Source organism: Oncorhynchus keta, unplaced genomic scaffold (genome assembly GCF_023373465.1).
Source record: "Oncorhynchus keta strain PuntledgeMale-10-30-2019 unplaced genomic scaffold, Oket_V2 Un_contig_7467_pilon_pilon, whole genome shotgun sequence".
NCBI classification, from domain to species: Eukaryota; Metazoa; Chordata; class Actinopteri; order Salmoniformes; family Salmonidae; genus Oncorhynchus; species Oncorhynchus keta.
The window spans coordinates 38,212-45,812 of NW_026289479.1; the positions used below are offsets into that span (position 1 = coordinate 38,212).

At 46.3% G+C, this 7,601-nt stretch overlaps 1 long non-coding RNA gene across 1 annotated transcript; it reads right to left on the reverse strand.

Moving 5' to 3' along the window:
* Nucleotides 1–6,472: 6,472 nt before the first annotated feature.
* On the reverse strand, nt 6,473–6,971 carry LOC127926386 (uncharacterized). Its single transcript, XR_008124029.1, has 2 exons — nt 6,896–6,971; nt 6,473–6,548 (listed from the first exon to the last, which is right to left on the reverse strand). It is a non-coding gene; the product is annotated as an uncharacterized LOC127926386 (long non-coding RNA).
* Nucleotides 6,972–7,601: the final 630 nt, after the last annotated feature.

The following is a 7,601-nucleotide window of genomic DNA, read 5'->3' on the forward strand; positions in this document are numbered from 1 at the left end:
CCCTGCTGAGTTATTCTCCTGTAGCTGGAGGAGAGGAAATGACAGTAATATCAGATATCCGTCCCATCTGGAAGTCTGTCTCAGCTGTGTGGCTGTATATGGAACGGAGTCAGTACGAGGTCAGAGTAAAGTCAGCTGGCTAAAAACAACCACTACACTGCTTTTAAACACAACCCCTACACTGCTGTTAAACACAACCACTACACTGCTGTTAAACACAACCACTACACTGCTATTACAGACAACCACTACACTGCTGTTAAACACAACCCCTACACTGCTGTTACAGACAACCCCTACACTGCTGTTAAACACAACCACTACACTGCTGTTAAACACAACCACTACACTGCTGATAAACACAACCCCTACACTGCTGTTACAGACAACCCCTACACTGCTGTTACAGACAACCTCTACACTGCTGTTAAACACAACCCCTACACTGCTGTTACAGACAACCCCTACACTGCTGTTACAGACAACCCCTACACTGCTGTTAAACACAACCCCTACACTGCTGTTACAGACAACCCCTACACTGCTGATAAACACAACCACTACACTGCTGTTAAACACAACCACTACACTGCTGTTAAACACAACCCCTACACTGCTGTTACAGACAACCACTACACTGCTGTTAAATGTAGTCTGTAACCGTAGCATACCTTACAGAGACTATAACCACTGTTAGGAACAACAGCTGCCTCTGTCCCTCTACACGTAGTCTGTAACCGTAGCATACCCGAAGCAGGATGACATCACGGTTTGTTATCATTTAGCTGCTTCCCCACCACTTGTTTTTGCTGCCCCCACCCCCCCTTAGACTCCCCATGCAGAAGGTGACTGTCATGCACTCTGAAACATAGTCTATTTTCGTAGACATGTCTTTAGTTGTTCTACGATGACGCTGTGTGTCTTTAACAGACCTACTGAACACAGACGCTGTGTGTCTTTAACAGGGTGGACCTACTGAACACAGACGCTGTGTGTCTTTAACAGGGTGGACCTAATGAACACAGACGCTGTGTGTCTTTAACAGGGTGGACCTACTGAACACAGACGCTGTGTGTCTTTAACAGGGTGGACCTAATGAACACAGACGCTGTGTGTCTTTAACAGGGTGGACCTAATGAACACAGACGCTGTGTGTCTTTAACAGGGTGGACCTAATGAACACAGACGCTGTGTGTCTTTAACAGGGTGGACCTAATGAACACAGACGCTGTGTGTCTTTAACAGGGTGGACCTAATGAACACAGACGCTGTGTGTCTTTAACAGGGTGGACCTAATGAACACAGACGCTGTGTGTCTTTAACAGGGTGGACCTAATGAACACAGACGCTGTGTGTCTTTAACAGGGTGGACCTAATGAACACAGACGCTGTGTGTCTTTAACAGGGTGGACCTACTGAACACAGACGCTGTGTGTCTTTAACTTTAACAGGGTGGACCTACTGAACACAGACGCTGTGTGTCTTTAACAGGGTGGACCTAATGAACACAGACGCTGTGTGTCTTTAACAGGGTGGACCTAATGAACACAGACGCTGTGTGTCTTTAACAGGGTGGACCTAATGAACACAGACGCTGTGTGTCTTTAACAGGGTGGACCTAATGAACACAGACGCTGTGTGTCTTTAACAGGGTGGACCTAATGAACACAGACGCTGTGTGCTCTTTAACAGGGTGGACCTACTGAACACAGACGCTGTGTGTCTTTAACAGGATGGACCTACTGAACACAGACGCTGTGTATCTTTAACAGGGTGGACCTAATGAACACAGACGCTCTGTGTGAAACTGTCTGTATCTCTGTGTTTCTCAGGGAGCGGCCATCTTTATCTCTCCGATTGAGGAGGAGAGGAGGATACAGGGATCTTTATAGAGGCCAACACTGCCTCTTGTGGATCGGGACGGTCCTGTAGTTGTTTTCTGTTCGTATTCCTAGTTGAAGTCTGGAGGCTAGGAGGACGAGAGGAGAGGGATAATCTGATACTTGTCCACTAAGAAATGCTCGTCCCACTTTGTCAGTCTGGTAAATAGGTTATGATTTTAGGACAAGAGTCTATTTCCGATCGTGAACGAGCACCACAATAGATTGGAACAGGAGAAATAAGATAGGATGGTATGCCATGTCTGTCTGTCTGCCTGCCTGCCTGCCTGCCTGCCTGCCTGCCTGCCTGCCTGTCTGCCTGTCTGTCTGTCTGTCCCTCCTAGCCCTCTATACATCCTCAGACAGTTTATAGTGTATTGTCTACAGGTTGAACATCTGACTATCCGTGGATTTGAATTGATGACCGTCTATCTTCACGTACATGAAGGAGATCTCTCATAGTGAATCCTGGATTGGTTGAATACTGCTACAAATTATGCCTAACAAAATGCACACATCTCTGTCCTGAACAGCTTCCATCCTCATGTCTATCTCTGTCCTGAACAGCTTCCCTCCTCATGTCTATCTCTGTCCTGAACAGCTTCCCTCCTCATGTCTATCTCTGTCCTGAACAGCTTCCCTCCTCATGTCTATCTCTGTCCTGAACAGCTTTCATTCCTCATGTCTATCTCTGAACAGTCCCTGAACAGCTTTCATTCCTCATGTCTATCTCTGTCCTGAACAGCTTTATTCCTCATGTCTATCCTGTCCTGAACAGCTTCCATCCTCATGTCTATCTCTGTCCTGAAAGCTTCCTCCTCAGCTGTCCTGAACATTCCTCATGTCTATCTCTGTCCTGAACAGCTTCCCTCCTCATGTCTATCTCTGTCCTGAACAGCTTCCTCCTCATGTCTATCTCTGTCCTGAACAGCTTCCCTCCTCATGTCTATCTCTGTCCTGAACAGCTTCCCTCCTCATGTCTATCTCTGTCCTGAACATGTCTGTCTCCCTCCTCCTCATGTCTATCTCTGTCCTGAACAGCTTCCCTCCTCATGTCTGTCTCTGTCCTGAACAGCTCATGTCATCTCTGTCCTGAACAGCTTCCCTCCTCATGTCTATCTCTGTCCTGAACAGCTTCCCTCCTCATGTCTATCTCTGTCCTGAACAGCTTCCCTCCTCATGTCTATCTCTGTCCTGAACAGATTCCCTCCTCATGTCTATCTCTGTCCTGAACAGCTTCCTCCTCATGTCTATCTCTTCCTGAACAGATTCCCTCCTCATGTCTATCTCTGTCCTGACAGCTTCCCTCCTCATGTCAGATTCCCTCCTCATGTCTATCTCTGTCCTGAACAGCTTCCCTCCTCATTCTATCCTGTCCTGAACATCCCTCCTATCTATCTGTCCTGAACAGATTCCCTCCTCATGTCTATCTCTGTCCTGAACAGCTTCCTCATGTCTATCTCTGTCCTCATGTCTATCTCTGTCCTGAACAGCTTTCATTCCTCATGTCTATCTCTGTCCTGAACAGCTTCCCTCCCTCATCTCTGTCCTCTATCTCATGTCTCTGAACAGCTTCCCTCCTCATGTCTATCTCTGTCCTGAACAACATGCTTCCATTCCTCATGTCTATCTCTGTCCTGAACAGCTTCCCTCCTCATGTCTATCTCTGTCCTGAACAGCTTTCATTCCTCATGTCTATCTCTGTCCTGAACAGCTGTTGAACAGCCTCCTCATGTCTATCTCTGTCCTGAACAGCTTTCCTCCTCATGTCTATCTCTGTCCTGAACAGCTTTCATTCCTCATGTCTATCTCTGTCCTGAACAGCTTCCCTCCTCATGTCTATCTCTGTCCTGCTTCCTCCTCATGTCAGCTGAACAGCCATTCCTCATGTCTATCTCTGTCCTCTGTCTATCTCTGTCCTGAACAGCTTCCTCATGTCTATCTCTCATGTCTATCTCTGTCCTGAACAGCTTCCTCCTCATGTCTATCTCTGTCCTGAACAACAGCTTCCTGAACCTCCTCATGTCTATCTCTGTCCTGAACAGCTTCCCTCCTCATGTCTATCTCTGTCCTGAACACAGTCTATCTCTGTCCTGAACAGATTCCCTCATGTCTATCTCTGTCCTGAACAGCTTCCCTCCTCATGTCTATCTCTGTCCTGAACAGATTCCTCATGTCTATCTCTGTCCTGAACAGCTTTCATTCCTCATGTCTGAACATGTCTATCTCTGTCCTGAACAGCTCATTCCTCATGTCTATCTCTGTCCTGAACAGCTTCCCTCCTCATGTCTATCTCTGTCCTGAACATCCTCATGTCTATCCTGTCCTGAACAGCTTCCTCCTCATGTCTATCTCTGTCCTGAACAGCTTCCTCTGTCCTCCTCATGTCTGTCTATCTCTGTCCTGAACAGCTTCCCTCCTCATGTCTATCTCTGTCCTGAACAGCTTCCCTCCTCATGTCTATCTCTGTCCTGAACAGCTTTCATTCCTCATGTCTATCTCTGTCCTGAACAGCTTCCCTCCTCATGTCAATCTCCTTACTATTATTGTTCTCTTGCACCTCATCACATGGTTACCATGGTGAATGATATGCTAATTCAGTCTGGCTTTTTGCCCGAAGCTGTGCTGTGATGTTGTCCATCTGACATTAGAATACAACATCCCTCCCTCCACTGTGATGTGATGACAGAGAGGATTCTCTAGTGTTTTCAATGGGCTTCTGGAAGGTCTGTAATGACCCACACTGAGCCACTAGGAGGCGGTGTTGGACACTAAAAACATCAGAGTTTTCAGAAGGATGAAGAGGAGGACATCTTGTCTCTGCAGCACTGAATAACGCAGCAACTTCAATAACATTCCCCTACTGGTGATAAACAGTGTGTGAATACTCTGATGTGGTAATAATGGTGGCCATTTTCCCACAATATACCAGAGCATTCTCATGTGGGCTCCCGGGTGGCGCAGTGGTCTAAGACACTGCATCTCGGTGCAAGAGGCGTCACTGCAGTACCTGGTTCGAATCCAGGCAGCATCACATCTGCCTGTGTTTAGGAGTCCCGTAGGGTGGTGCACAATTGGTCAAGCATCGTCTGGGTTTGGCTGCGGTAGGCCTTCATTAAAAATATGATTTTGTTTCATAACTGACTTGCCTATTTAAATAAAAGATAAATAAAACCTGCCATATGTGAAAGTTGACCCCTCCAAGGTCAACTACGCGTCTTATTATTCTAGAACACAGAGGGCTCTAAACTCCATGTGGGGGGGAATAGAGAGGAGGTGGTCTGTCTGAAGCCAGTAGTTGCCAGTAGTTCTAGAACACCAGTACAGAACAACACCCATGGTAGAGGAGAACCTTGATATTCTTGTTCTAGAACACAGAGTGTTCTAAGATCCATGAGAGGAGGTGGTCTGTCTGATGCCAGTAGTTCCAGAACACCAGTACAGAACAACACCCACGGTAGAGGAGAAGGAGTTTCTGGGTGGTACCACGGCTTTTGTAACATTCAGATAGAAATATGCTATGTAGAACTAACATGCCTCTCTGACATGTTGAATAAGGCAATAGTGTTTGTTCTCATCACGGGTTTCCATGTGAAAGGGTCCCTGATGATGCTGCAAGTGTGAGATAGAGACACCCAGCTCAATGCTCCCATCGTGTGTCTGGAAACGGTACTGCAGGAGAAGGGCCTGGTGTAGAGAAGAGGCCTATAGTCTATAGCATCATGGTCATAGGGGTCACATGGGGGCATGTGTACGTTTAACTATTAAATGTTAAACTGAGTATGGCAGCTCTCCTAGTATGAAATAGTCATGTAAACACCTCACTCTGCTTAATATAAGAATGAACTTAATTGGTTCAAAAGGTTCGAATCAAAGTAAGCATACACCGATTAAAACACTTGTAGTAGGAGCCTCCCTCTGAGCATGTGGCCGTACTGGTAGTAGGAGCCTCCCTCTGAGCAGCTGGTAGGAGCCTCCTCTGAGCATGTGGCCGTACTGGTAGTAGGAGCCTCCTCTGAGCAGCCTCCCTCTGAGCATGTGGCCGTACTGGTAGTACGAGCCTCCCTCTGAGCATGTGGCCGTACTGGTAGTACGAGCCTCCCTCTGAGCATGTGGCCGTACTGGTAGTACGAGCCTCCTCTGAGCATGTGGCCGTACTGGTAGTACGAGCCTCCCTCTGTGTATTTTGATCTGAGCATGTGGCCGTACTGGTAGTACGAGCCTCCCTCTGAGCATGTGGCCGTATGGGTAGTACGAGCCTCCCTCTGACGCTCGACCGAAGGTAGACATCTTAGTTTTCACACACAAACTGTACACGTCCGAACTCAGAATCAAAACGATTTAGCTAAAAACAACAACATGGTCACTGTGTTAGAAATGTTTATTTTTCTGAATGATCTGACTGGATTTTCCACAGTTATGAAAAGTCTCATCAGGTAGCCTGGTTTCAGATGTGTCCATGTAAACAGGACCTGGGACACCAGGTGGGTGATTCCCCTCTAATCAGGGACTGGTTTAGACCTGGGACACCAGGTGGGTGATTCCCCTCTAATCAGGGACTGGTTTAGACCTGGGACACCAGGTGGGTGATTCCCCTCTAATCAGGGACTGATTTAGACCTGGGACACCAGGTGGGTGATTCCCCTCTAATCAGGGACTGGTTTAGACCTGGGACACCAGGTGGGTGATTCCCCTCTAATCAGGGCCTGATTTAGACCTGGGACACCAGGTGGGTGATTCCCCTCTAATCAGGGACTGGTTTAGACCTGGGACACCAGGTGGGTGATTCCCCTCTAATCACCTGGGGGACTGGTTTAGACCTGGGACACCAGGTGGGTGATTCCCTCTAATCAGGGACTGGTTTATACCTGGGACACCAGGTGGGTGATTCCCCTCTAAACAGGGACTGAATTAGACCTGGGACACCAGGTGGGTGATTCCCCTCTAATCAGGGACTGATTTAGACCGGGGATATCAGGTGGGTGATTCCCCTCTAATCAGGGACTGATTTAGACCTGGGACACCAGGTGGGTGATTCCCCTCTAATCAGGGACTGATTTAGACCTGGGACACCAGGTGGGTGATTCCCCTCTAATCAGGGACTGATTTGGACCTGGGACACCTGGTGGGTGATTCCACTCTAATCAGGGTCTAATTTAGACCTGGGACACCAGGTCGGTGATTCCCCTCTAATCAGGGACTGATTTAGACCTGGGACACCAGGTGGGTTATTCCCCTCTAATCAGGGACTGATTTAGACCTGGGACACCAGGTGGGTGATTCCCCCTTATATTATCAGTAATAATGTAATAATGCATTGTATTAGTAATAATGCATTATATTAGCAGTAATAATGTAATAATGCATTATATTAGCAGTAATAATGTAATAACGCATTATATTAGCAGTAATAATGTAATAATGCATTATATTAGCAGTAATAATGTAATAATGCATTATATTAGCAGTAATAATGTAACAATGCATTATATTAGCAGTAATAATGTAATAATGCATTATATTAGCAGTAATAATGTAATAATGCATTATATTAGCAGTAATAATGTAATAATGCATTATATTAGTAATAATGCATTATATTAGCAGTAATAATGTAATAACGCATTATATTAGCAGTAATAATGTAATAATGCATTATATTAGCAGTAATAATGTAATAATGCATTATATTAGCAGTAATAATGTAATAACGCATTATAT